Source organism: Idiotropiscis lumnitzeri, chromosome 11 (genome assembly GCF_059441095.1).
Source record: "Idiotropiscis lumnitzeri isolate Australia: NSW breed Sydney's pygmy pipehorse chromosome 11, RoL_Ilum_1.0, whole genome shotgun sequence".
NCBI classification, from domain to species: Eukaryota; Metazoa; Chordata; class Actinopteri; order Syngnathiformes; family Syngnathidae; genus Idiotropiscis; species Idiotropiscis lumnitzeri.
Genome location: NC_142401.1, coordinates 2,367,882 through 2,381,562, shown reverse-complemented (window position 1 = coordinate 2,381,562; position 13,681 = coordinate 2,367,882). Strand labels below are relative to the sequence as shown.

The 13,681-nt window shown below is 41.7% G+C and overlaps 1 long non-coding RNA gene across 1 annotated transcript; it reads left to right on the top strand.

Moving 5' to 3' along the window:
- Nucleotides 1-3,651: 3,651 nt before the first annotated feature.
- LOC148326731 (uncharacterized) lies at nt 3,652-12,110 on the top strand. The gene is made up of 3 exons (XR_015845758.1): nt 3,652-3,671; nt 10,803-10,836; nt 11,832-12,110. It is a non-coding gene; the product is annotated as an uncharacterized LOC148326731 (long non-coding RNA).
- The last annotated feature ends 1,571 nt before the right edge of the window (nt 12,111-13,681 follow it).

The window sequence follows — 13,681 nt, the reverse complement described above, 5'->3', positions numbered from 1 at the left end:
CAAGTATCCCACTTGGCCCAACTGTTTGTGCAAGCAATTAAAAAGTCAATTTCCCATAAAATGTCCGCTTTAACGACTATTGTGTTAATTTTCTCCACTTAATTGATTGGACTTTTATGCTTCGGCGCTGTATGGAATGATGTCCGACTATTTACGCAATTTAGACAGAAACAGATGTTTGAGTGTTATTTACGCAAATAAAAGCTTTGGGGTTTCATCAACACATTTGCGGAACCAAGTGCTGCACCCGTGCAGAGAGCTCCAAATACTGTCGGCGCTGATTTTAAAAATGAGCTTTTGTGTGTGTAGTAGTAGTTCCCCCCCCCCGGATTATCTCCTATCAGTTCTGTTATGAGAAGCAAACAGAACCTCACTACAAAACATTTCATGGAAGAATAAAATGTAATTGTATGCATAACTGCTACATTGCCTAACGATGAGGCATAAAACAAAAAAAGGATTTTATTAAGTGCCTGTGAAACGGGTGTATTAAGAAGATAATCACTGCTTGAGGGTTGAATGAAATGAGGTTAATTAGAGCATCACTGGAGAGTCCGATTATGGAGAAAGTGCGAGCAAGAGAAGTCATGATAGAAACTTTATTCTGTGTTGTTGTGCATTGTTGGTTCTTCATGACCGAACAGAGCCGTGTTTACATTTCTTACAGTGCCATTTGTCACTTTTTCTTAGCTTGTGTGCCTTGAAAGCAGCCTCAGGAACAGCAAATAGAGTATCAGCCGAATGACTTATGTGGTTACATTTAGTGTATGTGTTTGTATTTGACAAATAAAAAAAATAGAGATTTCATTCACTTTTTGATTTTTCATTTCAAACGGCGATAAACATAAAGGACTTCATGCAACGCAACCTCCTCTCTATCAGAGCACGGACACCGGTGTGCCAAAAACAGGAACATGAACACTAGACACCTTTTCTATTCATGTTTATTTTTCCTTCATGCGACTTATCCTCCACTGCAACTTAGGTCTGTTTTTTTTCTCCCTTATGATGTATTTTGGGGATGGTTCGACTTCCGCAGTCCGGAAAATACAGTCCTTACCGTTTACGCTAACAGTTAGCTTAGCCTTCTTTCCTGGCAGTCTGGATGCCCTGCGCCACCCTAGCCGTGGGTATGCTATACGGAATTCTGTAAATAATTGCTTGGAAGCGGTCAGAGAGGGTCATCGAGGCCTCTTTTACAATGTCAATCATAATCAATCATTTCGTCCCTGAATATGATCCAATACAAAAATGTAATGTTATAATCCAAGCAGTGAAAAATAGTCAATAATGATTCACAAAGTGTATTAAAAATGTATTTGGAAGGCTAGTATAATCAATAATTCACTGCGTGGGTCATATTATCTCCTGTAATGTCAAGGAGGGGAGTATTGGAGTGATGAGCCTACAGATACTTAGCTATCACTAACACAAAGCACTGTTAGACATTCTTGACCCTGTTCCAAATTGATCCAAGTCTCCAAAATTGTCGGCCATCTTCAACCATGATTTTATAATCTTCATGTGGCCAAGTCACGGGGTGAATTAGTCCCTAGTCCTTGAAAGTCTTCCTCAATAGTTTTGCGATATCACAGCATAATGTGGTTGATTTTGAATGTTTACAATGAAAACAAATTGCCCTAAAATGTTTGTACACAGTACCAAAATAATAAAACCATTTAAATGTTGCAGCAGCGTTTGCAAACAGATTTTATATATGAGCGTTCGATACCCGTGGCGCGTTCTCAGTTTGAAATCATCTGACCCTCATCAATGATTTGTGACTGCTCTGCAGGCCATCGTTTTAACTTCACCCGCCATTTTGTTGAGAGGTCTTGCTTTGGCATGCGTTAGCCGGAGGACTGTGACAGCAGGAGTCGTAGGCTACTGAGCAATGCGGGGAATTAATGAGACATGCATGGGTAATGTGATTACGAAGCAGAATAAAAAAAACCACAAGAAGTCACCGAGAGGAGCTTGCATGTTGCCGCACGTGTAATCCAGCTAACATTTATGACAGCACAAGCGTAGAATCCGTGGATGGACAAATGACAGTGATGTGATCTGTTTTCACTCATCCAACATCCAACACTCATTAAAACTGTTGGCTCATGCCCTTCCTGATGCAAACTACCCATTTTCTCCCATCCATGTGTCCATACCAGTGAATGGTGTTCCCCACGGATCCATTCACCACCCAGTGACCTTTTATAAAAATGTTACATTGAATTTATTTCAGCTTCAGTGAGCAAAAAAATATTAATCAAAAATGGGAGCTCGTCATCCCACCCAAATCCAATTGTCGACGCAATCAGCTGGCCCAAAATAATTAAGCTTATTTTGGTAAAAGTAACCCAATTTGCTCAAAATCTATACCAACCCAGCATTTAAAAAAAAAAAAAAAACAACCGCCATACAGTCCCTGTTCTGCACTGCAAAGTCTCTGCTGTGAGTTTGCTTTGAAAATACAACTGCCTCGGCAGTAGTTCAGCATAAAATTTATAAACGTTCATTTCATCTCAAATGTTATTGTCATGCAAAATGGTGGCGCGGCGAAATGAGCGACACGCTTGTATGACAAATTATTCTGTGGTGAGACAACGGCTTTGACCTTTACGTATTACAACATCAGTTCATTAATAATGCATTTGGTAGCACTTTGCTCAGTGCCATTACTAGATTTCACATCGCGAGTGAAACAAAAAAACAACAACAGCTCATTCTTTTGCTTCTGCTTGCCAGCTTTGCCCGTCGGCCAGACTTTAAGGGCTCGTTTAAAAATTAATGAGCAGTGATGCACTGTAAATAACTGCTGATAATGCACCCTGGGTTATTTGAAATGTAAAACCTTCTGTCATGCTTTGATTATTTATGTTTCCGTCTTGAGAATGGATCCGAGCACGGTTGCGAAGCACTACTCAACTTTTTTTAATCATACTTTACTATTGTTTTGTTTATTGTTATTAATTCAACAAAAAAAAAAAAAAACAAGAATGGGCACGTGCGGTTATCTATCTTGTATTTATAATTGGAAAAAAAATGCAGACCAGCCTCAGGCCTCTTCATCACTCTGTGTGCCTTTTCTCATTAGTTTTGTTCTGGATGTTCCCTTAAACAAGCCAAAACTTGCGTAATTTGTGTCGAGCTTTTTGATACTGCGTGGCAGTTTCGTGAATAATTCATTGCGCTATAATTTGGATTCCGACTGCAAAAGTCACATGGTCAGTCTAACTATATTGGACCAAGAGTCTATTTCCTGCCATATATCAATTTTTCATAACCAGCCATTTGTCCTTTGAGGGGTGTCATCTCAACGCTGCAGATAACATTTTGACATTTCCGGAACGCTGACTGACATCAGGAAAAAGATGCTGCTGTTTCTTTGTCGTTGATCTGAATGACAGTTTGTTGTGATTTAAACAACAACAACAACAAAAAAAAAACAGTTCATCATTTCACGTTTCTACTTGTTAGAAAGGTTCCTAAAGTTGGATGTCGTCATGAATTGCGTTCTTCTTGTACGATTAGACTCGCGTTAGTGCCGAGCTCTCGCGAGAAGTACCTGCATGCGGGTTACTGACAACTGCCTGTTGCGCCGCAGTTGTTAGCCGACAGCCGCCGGCATGAGATGTGTTCGATGCCTCAGTGTTCGTGTGCGTTCCTGACCTCAAGTGAGTACCCTTGTGAATTTGTATCGTTTATTGTGTTTATTCATCGCGCCGCCGTGCATCGTCATTTCTATTTTTGTCTCGTCCGGTTTTGTCGTTGTGCGTCACCGCCGTGCTTCTTGCTGTGCTTTGTCGCCGAGCTCCCTTTGAAATTCGCCGCGTAAGTGATTGTGTGTTCCTTAACTGGACTTGTGAATATCTAAATGTTCCTCTCTGTGTGTTGGTCACATAAAGGAAGTTGCGCTCCACTACGGCGCACCTCTTTGTATAGTTTTGTACGTCTATGTACGTCAGGTCTGCCGTTAGGGGCAGTGCGCATTCCTTATTGCCGCCGCCTGAGCTGTACATGCTGGTTGATGAGAAACCATTAAACTGCCAACCCACATCTTGAACTCGTCCTTGCGTTCTAACCGACACCCGGGGGTGAAAAGAGCACATCACCTTTGAGCTGAGTCACCTGTACAGTCCACTCTAGGCTCTCCAACACTATTTGTTTAAGCCACATTTGTTTAATGCATTCCATCTGCCTGTAATATTTCACCGGGAGCCTACTTGACAATTCAAACCAACATGAATGGAGTTCTGTGTCACCTAATTGTCAACCTGTTTGAAGAGTCTGGGCTTTGCCTCCCCACCCAAATGCAGTTTAGAAAAAAAAATAAAATTGTGAAAGCGTGTTCCAGATGGTCATGCCCTTTAGAAGTGTCTCTCTTCTCGGTAATAGAGCGAGTTGGCTCTTACTCCCTTGGCTGAGTCCTGGGATCGGTCCAAGCGTCTGCTGTTAATGAGCCACGGTGTTCCCTCCTCTGTCATCCTGGATTCTCCAGCTTGGCATATATCTCGCTTCTATTTTATCCGCCCGTGTTTCTGCATGCAATCAGATGGGGGGAATTTGGAAGCAGGTCGCTCCCAATGAAACATGCAGCATCAGTCTGTCCCACACACGCGTGCAAGCCAATCGGGTCACTCTACGCCACTTGTGTCAAACTCAAGGCCCGGGGGCCAGATCTGGCCCGCAACCTCATTTTAGGTGGCCTGCAAAGGGCAAATCATCTGCATCAACTTCCTGTTTCTAGCATATTTTCTTCACTTTTAACAACACTGAGATATGAGATATTACCATTTATTTGTGACCAATCCTCCCCTTTTAAAATAAATGGAAAAATTGTAGAACAATTACTTACTAGCTTCTGATTTCAAAACTGGCTTTCCAATCAGTTTCTATGGGTTCACAGTCATACCGGCCCTCTGAGGGAAACCACATCTACGATGTGGCCTGTCCACAAAAATGAGTTTGACACCCATGCTCTACGCTGTTTCAACATTGCATTATTTTATTTTTGCATATATACACTGAAAATAAATCTTCTTTTCATTGAATTCAATTGAGTAGATGACCCATCTATTTACTGAGTAAACAAAAAAAAATGAATCAATCTGATCCACTTGATGAAATACAATTGAGTAAATTCAACACACCATTTATTATAGACAGAACTGGATTTTTGAAAATGTTGAGATTCGCAAAGGGAGTGACGGGGATGGACGGGAACAGGAATGAGGTCATCAGACGGACAACACCGACGGGTAGACAAAGATGGAGGGGTCATATTGAGATGAGCGAGGAAAGACGCGCTGTCGGTAGAAAGACGCTGCTAATGGAGCTACCCGGTCTGTGGCAAAGAGGACGACCGAAGAAGAGATTTATGGGTGTGGTGAAGGAAGACTTGCTGATAGCTTGAGTTCCAGCAGAAGATGAAGAGGGCTGAGAGAAACAGAAGAGGATGATTTGCTGTTGCCAATCCAAAGGGAAATAAGATGTTTTTTATTTGCTTCTCTTATTTATAATTTCCTTTGTTCTTGTCAGTTTCTCATTTGAAATCCGCCTTAAGTGTTTTTTCAAGAATACATTTGGTGGCAGCCTTTATCTTTAGACGGCAGCAGTTATGTCTTTTCACAATATGCACATTGCTTAACATTGTGTCCTTATCACATCAGGAATGTGACACTTAAATGAACATATTGGGACACAGTGTGAAGATGAAGTGCTCTGTTTCAGAAGGAACACAAGAAAACATTTCATGCAACCGGTGTGTATTTTTATTCCCTTGCCAGAGATTCTTCTCTGACATTCCGGGGGTGGCAACTTGCAAGTCTGTGAACAAACCACAGCAGCGCCTTCGTTGACTCACCACCCCCGGACTGGAAAGCTTTCCATTAAAAACAATAAATAAACTTTGAATACGGGGCATCACGTGAGGGTGGGACCTGCGATAAATGCACAGCATGTTGTCGTCGACACTTCATGCTTTACATTCTGAAAGACAAATAGAATGAAGTCTTCAAAGGCTTTAAGGTTGGAAGATTGTTTTGCTCTGGTAAGACTTGCAACTCGGTCATTTGTCTCTCGGAGAATGTTTGGTGCCCACTTTTTTAACACACATGGCGACCCATCTCCCCAAAGAGACAATTAGATGGAAAAATCTATGTTGTCTCAACAAGCAAATACGCTTTGAGAGACTTAATAAGAGCAGGGCGAGACTTGAGGTAAAAACAGAAGCGACAACAGACGCGTCAATAATTGGTCAGGCTAGAACGGAAGAAGCCAGAGCGACAGTGGAGTCACCGCCCTTTTCTTTGCCATTTGAAAAAATAAATAAGGAAGATTCTGATAATTGCACAAATGCCGTGTGATATGAAAGTCAAAACCTTTGAAAATCCGTTAAGGCCTCTACAAACCAATCTGACGTCAGCCGACGCCCCAACGACTTTACGACGTTACACCAAACAGACGGTGTGTACCGACTTTCCGACAGCCGATGTCAGATTGGTGTGTTGTGGCCGCTAAACGTACGATGACCTTGCAGTGTATGATGAATGGCGTCAACGTGATCTGGAAAGGCACACACCCCTCGATAGATATAAAGCGAGTTCATGTCATCATTTCATGAAATAAACACAGAGCCCAGCTCAAGAAAGTAAAAAAAAAAGCACAAGAAGAGTGTTTTCACAGGTTTCATTTGGCATAAAGTGAAAATCCCACATAAAGCAATTTGTCGAGGCAGCTCATCAGTTACACAGCCCGGCCCGTGTGTCAGTGATGTCGCAAACAGGTCAGACGCTGGTCCAAAAGCACGGCGATAAAAAGGATTGCTCTTTCTTGTCTGTCCTCTCAATTGTTTGTCACACTGAGTAGGAGGAAATTGAGTGAGTCATTAGAAATCGTCGTAGCAAAAGGCCACATGCCTGTGAAGTATTGCGCACCTGTACAACGGTACTCCGTTGCGTAAACAAAAAGCATCTGGTTCTCAAGATAATTTAATAGTGGAGTTAACAACCTTTTTGAAACAGAGCTACTTTACTTGTTCGGTACTTATTAATACGAAAGGTTACCAGTTTGATACAAAAAAAACCAAACGCTCAAATTATCTTTAATTATATGTTATAATTAAAAACTAATGATACGCATAACTGTGTTGACACTCCCCATATTAAAGATTTTCCTTAAACGAAAAACAAATAAAGTGCATGTAACGTGCTGACAGACGACGACAAACACTGAGCGTTAATATCAAAGTTTCAAGCAAATTATTGAATGTGTCTCTTTGAAAACTTGCCCAGGTTGTTCAATATCAGGAAGTTGGGAACGTAGCACTTGATGTCCCGCTGGATGAGCGGCAATTACGATGAAATGAATACCCTAATTAAGAGGATGCTTCTGATAAGCGCCAATTTGCCCTTGGTATAGTTTGTATTCCTGGATCCCAAGCACATACTTCACAGATCATGAAACTGAAATCTACCCTTGCCGCTTCCTTTCTATTTCTGGGGGTGGCTTTTCACAAGGGAGCCCTATATTGATAATGATGTTCATACTGCAGGCGTGCCATCCTCTGGGATTTGCCCTTACATGAATGGCCACTTGAGTTATTATGTGTAATGATAATGACTTCTCTGCTGCTTTACGACTGAGGCCAAGGTCCCAGGAATGAGGCAAAGAACAACCATTGCATATAGTGAACCCCGCCCCCTCGCCGCCCATTCAAGGTGCTTTTGACAAATTTTGACCAAATCCATGCCCAATTTTAAATTCTGAGTTTAAAGTAGGATATAATTTTCTGGCATATTTAAAAAGAACTGTTTTTTTTTTGTCTGGAACAAAGGCCTCGCTAAAATGCAATGACGAGAGCAGCCCATTCATTTTCCAGATAACCGTCAGGAACGTCAAATTCATTGGTGCTTGTTAAGGAGCTTGATTGACACTGGAACAAAAGACCATTGTCCCTGCACAGGGGAAGCCTCGATCGCCGTCCAAGGTTCAGAAGAATAAATTGAAAGTTCAACACATGAGTACTGTCTGATAAAAAGGCATTTCTTGCATAATCCAACCTGCAGTTTTAACTAAATGAGAAATCTCATTTCTCGTTAAATTGCCAAACCAGCTGGTGATACTATAACGAAGGAAAGGCACACTTGTAACTGTAGAGAATGTTCATAACATTGAACACACACCAAATATTCTAAGCTGGTGGATGCCGGCACACATGTTGGCCAGTGCACCAGCTCTAGTTTTTCTCAACGAGTACTCCTTAGTAGGTGAAGGTTCTCACATGCCTTTGTTTACATGCTTTGGTTTCTGAGAGCTAAATTTATGGACAGTACCTGCAAATTCTTAGAAAAATCATATTTTCCATCATTTTCTTCAGATTATTGTCGATAAAACTCAAGCAAAGTGGTGCGTTGGTGCGAGTGGTTGTCTTTAATTAGCTTTATGCACATCATATGATCCAATTTGGTCTGAATCAAATTGCAATTGTGCTTATTGGCTGTGTGTAGACTGTAATGGTGTACATGAACAGGTGATGTTCATGTTTTTGATCCTGAGCGGTCACCAACCACATATTCCGCGCACTACCGCTACGTTCTATAAAACTGGAAATGAGTGAGCTCTCTAATATCATCTACATTGCATTTTTATTTAGAGTGCAATTCAAAGAGAAGGCCAGTTATAGCCGCCTCTGGATTGCGTTTACGACCAGGAAAGGCTATGTTTGTATTTCATGCAATCTGCCATCACCATGTGTTGCTCTCAAGGCAGCAGAGTGAACTAAAATGCCCGAAGGGGCAAAAGAGATAACGGTGATGCATGGAGTGGACTGTGAGGATGAACACACCGAGGTCACCGTAGGAATCAGCTTTCTGATTGTGAACCACTGCGCCGGACAGCTTCGCTCATGTTAGGGAATTGGAAGTCTTAACTGTTTGCTGCTTGTACCCACTTGCGACAAATATCATGAAGTGTGTTTTTACAAAAGAAAAAAAAAACAAAGACGTGCTTGACTCGCGCACATTTTAAGGCAATGGAGCTGCTCACAAAGATTGATTTGTTTTGATTTGTAATTTGCTTTCCTTCAAGTGAAGCGTTTCTTTGGGCTTTTTCTGCTCCGTGCAAAAAGAAGCCCAGTTTATTCATAAAATTTCACAGCTTTGAAGCGAAGAAATTGGAATGCTCTGCAACACGCTGCACTGGACTTGGGAGCTCATGTTTACTTTTTGCACCCTTCTTATGAAATAAATACTTGGGCCGGGTGGACCTGGTGCTTTGGACGAGCGGCTTTAATGGATGGATGGCAACAAGAAAACAGAATAAAATTTACTGAGCTATCATGCAGTTGAGTGAGTTGGCCTTGGGGATTTGGAATGACATGCAGGACAAACAGTTTAAAAATCTCTGAGTGAGTTGATTTTTTGTGCCATCTTTGAATGGTGTTACATGGAAGAGCGCCTTTTGCAACTGATTTGAAAAAAAATTTGCAGCTATTTTTTATTTTTTTTATATATCCATGCATTGGATCATTCAATTAACAATACTGCGATGTTTATCGATCCAATAAAAAAAAAACCCCACATATGCACAAATTCTGACCAGATTTAAAATGGCATTCTTGTCTTACTTGTCGCCCTGGTAACACTGATGAAAAACGGTGGCCCGCGCTAGTTTTGAACATCAGGCTCGAGTCCAAAGTCACCAGGACATCGTCAGCGAAGCTAATGAGAGAAAACCTGTACGGGTTTTAAATATAGTTAAGAATAATGCCATTTTCCCTATCGCAGTTATGTTCACAGGATGCCGATATTTGTGATAAGCAATATCTATTCAACTCCAGGATGGCAATGTCAAGTCTGTGCTCTTGCTGAATGCCACATGCAACATTAGCGAAAACAAATGAATGCCATGAGCAGAAGCAGAGCTTGCGTTTATTAAACTGCCATTTAATCCACGGCGTAGCAAAGGTGGCGAGCCTCGTCCGCCCGCAGCGCCGTTAATGCACTGCGCACTAAATGGATTTGCAATGAAGCCATCGCGCGATGAGCCGCTTACCTTGGCAATAAACGGCCACCTCAACAGCAGTGCGACTCTTCCAGCTCTTTTCAAGGCAAATTTGCATGGTCATTAGCCACCGTTGGCTCGTTCTTGTGACAACCGGTGACCAGAGTGACTCATTAATCACCAACACGGAACTCGGCGTCGTCGTTGACATTTTTAGAGCGCGTACGGTGCTCCTCGCACTCTGTCAGCTGGTCAAAGGCCTGTTTGTCCTCTGCAGGATGTCTCTCCCTCCAGCCAGACGGTGTTCATTTTATCTCCTGTGGCCCTGTCAGTCATCTGACCCCTTGACCTGCAATATTCCTCCCAGACTTTTTCCGACAATAATGCACAGCTCCTCCAGACGTCATACTTGCAAGACGACTCGTACCCTCACAACTTCGGAAAATAGCTTCTGACACCTGCGATTATTTCAGACCTTTAAACGATGTTTCTTCGTGCACTCGCAGAGTGCTGATAGATTAAGCTTTATCTTCAACGCCACATGGCACATCCCCTTTTTTTTTCCTTTGGAGTGGATTATTTATTTTTTGTTGCAACAACATCTTTCATCAATATGCCTTAAATTAAGATTGGGGCAGCGTGAAAGCATCCCTGCGATGTCTAATGGATTTCCCACCGCTGTGAATCGTCATTTTCGCTCGTGAGACGAGGTTGTGATTTCATTTTGAAGGCTGTTCTTTTATTTTTAGAATTCTCCAATGCAATAATTAATTCCTTCTCATGTTTTATTTTGTATTATGTAGGTCGCTGTACTTGCAGTATTACACTTTGAGGAAGGTAAGTGTCAAATTTTCTAGGCCGTATCAATTTGCACAGATTGAGGGGTATTTTTCTCATGAAGATATGTTTTTATTTGTGCCTATATTTGTGTTTGATCAAAATGGTGTGGGGAATATCACACACACACACACGCATGTACTCGGTCCGTGTATGGACAGGCCCGTGCAATGACATTTTGATTGATGGCAATCGCGTATTTGTTCTGATCTGTCTAAAAGATTTTACAAACGTGACATCTTTTGTAACGACAATGGGCCTCATTTACTCATAAATGCAAAGAAATGTCAACCTCGACATACGCCCAATTTTCTTACGGTATGTTGAGGAATCCGAAAGTGATGGCTTATGTCCGCGGTGCCTTAATTTGCATAAACCCCGCCCCCATTTATGGCACCTTAGCCGATGCGAGGAGGTTTCAAATCGCAAGAAATGGTCCCAAAAAGTTCATTACCTTTTTAATCTTAATCCTACTCTCTAAGATTCATAACATCGAAAAGGTGGCCTGAACACAGAAACTGACAACATCTAGTCGTCAAACATTTTTAATCAATTCAAAAATTAGAAGTACACGAGAACTCTCAGCAAACAAGAACTAGTTCCCACCATAATTTTTATGGACCCGCTCTCTCGTGGAAAATATGCAACCTGGTATTTGGAAAGATTTTTCTTGCTCTGTAAAACTGTTTTAAAGCTGCATAAACACAAGGATGGAACATTTTCATGGGGATTTTTTTTTTTTTTTAAACCTCCCATTTCACCGTCCTCTTTTAAATAGCGAACATTGTATTGTGCAAAAATTACCCTGTGTTTTGAATCAAGTTTCTGACAGAACTAGTGTACACCCTCTGGATTGATTAAAACACTCAAGAACATTTTATATGGAGCCTTTGGCAGCGATACTGGTTGTTGCACTTAAGTGCGCCGTGATTGAATGCACGTGGAAAATGATATTTTTACTTGATGCGTCTTTGCCGTCAACTTCTTTGTGAAAGGTGAAGCCTCACCATGTGGTGGAGAACGGATGGCCTCGGAGTACAAGGTCCAACAGAAATGTGGCCACTGTGCTGTTAGAAGACAAAGAGGAGAAGATTCATTTTCAGCATCACTTCACCCGAGATGATCTCATTACTTTGTGTGAGTGGACAATCACAGCATTGAGCTGAGCATCCTCCCTCAGAGACGCTCCTCTGCTGCTTGCATATTGATTCGAGTTTCTAATATCAGGACAGGAGATGCACCAATTTATTCATGGCATTAAGACTGGCAATGGATAATCTTCATCTTTGATAATACATTTGTGTTATGCGAACCGTACAGGTTATAGTGAATAGTGAATAATTATCCTTCTATCAATCATACAAATTAAACGTTTGGCGATACTTGAGAACCGTAATCTACCTGATCAACACCGCATAAGATTCATTCTTTGCCACTAAGAGTACCGGAATTTGAAAACTCCGGGATCTACCAGAGCAGTCATTTTGACAGCTCGCCTGGTAACGAGATGTGTTTTTGCTGTGTTATTTGGTGGTGCCGAAGAAAAGAATACTTTACTGCGCTTCCCATCGAAAGGACAGGAAGTTAATCGGAAGTCCGAACACACCCCTCAACTCTGAGTTCCGTGGGGAAATTATTTCAACAAGCACCACATTAGGTTATTAATTCATTGATTTTAATTAATCCCCCCAAAATTGAATGACTGTCGCATCCAGCAGCCTCCACGCGGCATGGCTCCCCTTCGCCGGGGCAGGGACAGCTGGCTGTGTATCAGCCGAGCAATCCAACGACCACTCATGCTCAGGAGCAGATGTGATGCCTCCTCAAACCGTATACGTTCGTTTTTAATTGACCATCGTTTCCAGCAGGTTGTTACTATGGAAACCCACCGGCGCCCCAGCGATGTGTAAGGGTTACAATGAAATGAATTAGGCCTCAAATTGACCGTTGCAGTAGTTGATCGAATAATGACATGTAATTACTTTTATAGTGTTTAACGCAATAAAAATGCAGCATGTTTGAGAACAGTCAAGATGACTGCTCTGGTAGTTGTAGTGGTCAACCTCTTGTACTGCATCCAAGGGTGAGGTTGCCATCGGGAGCATTTTCACGAATGGCCGGTGTATTTCCAGACCGGGCCTGGTCATCTTGCCGACTACATTTTAATAAGGGTATAAAATGAGCCGTATTTGCAAAAAAAAATTTCAGAACACAAAACAGACACAAGACGTTGTAGACTTTATCTCATGAAATCTGTAACAAGCCCAGAAGTAAAATGCCCTTGGCCAACTTGCTCTTGTTGGAATAGTGAGCTCCCATCCGGCTGATTGGACGTTTTCTGACCAGTTCCATTGCGGTCTGTGCTTGGACAGCAACCAGACACATTGCCCTCCTGAGCTCTCAGCCGCAGAAGACAGTGTGTGTGCGAGCTGTGATAGCAAAAGCAACCAAGCAGGAACAGGCACAAACTGGCTTTAGGAGCGAGATGTGATTTATAGAACGGGCCCAGCATTAGTCATATTCAAATCAATATCCTACGCCGTGTCACATTCGAGCTTATCTTGATCTGAACAGAAGAAGCCACATCGTCTTGTTTGTCATTTCTATTGTTGTGATCATAATGCCATTGCGCTTGAAGCATAATGCCAGTTGGTGATTACTTATTATATTATTATTATTAAATATTATTTATTGAAAAGTGTTTTTGATGAACCAAAGTCCGTAGCAGAAATCAATAATGAATTCCGTGTAAAATAATTTGCATAATTTATGATTTCGGATATATTAATTAGCTGTTTGCGCTGGTGTTTGGTTTTGTTGTCAATTTTTTTTTTTTTTTAAAGTT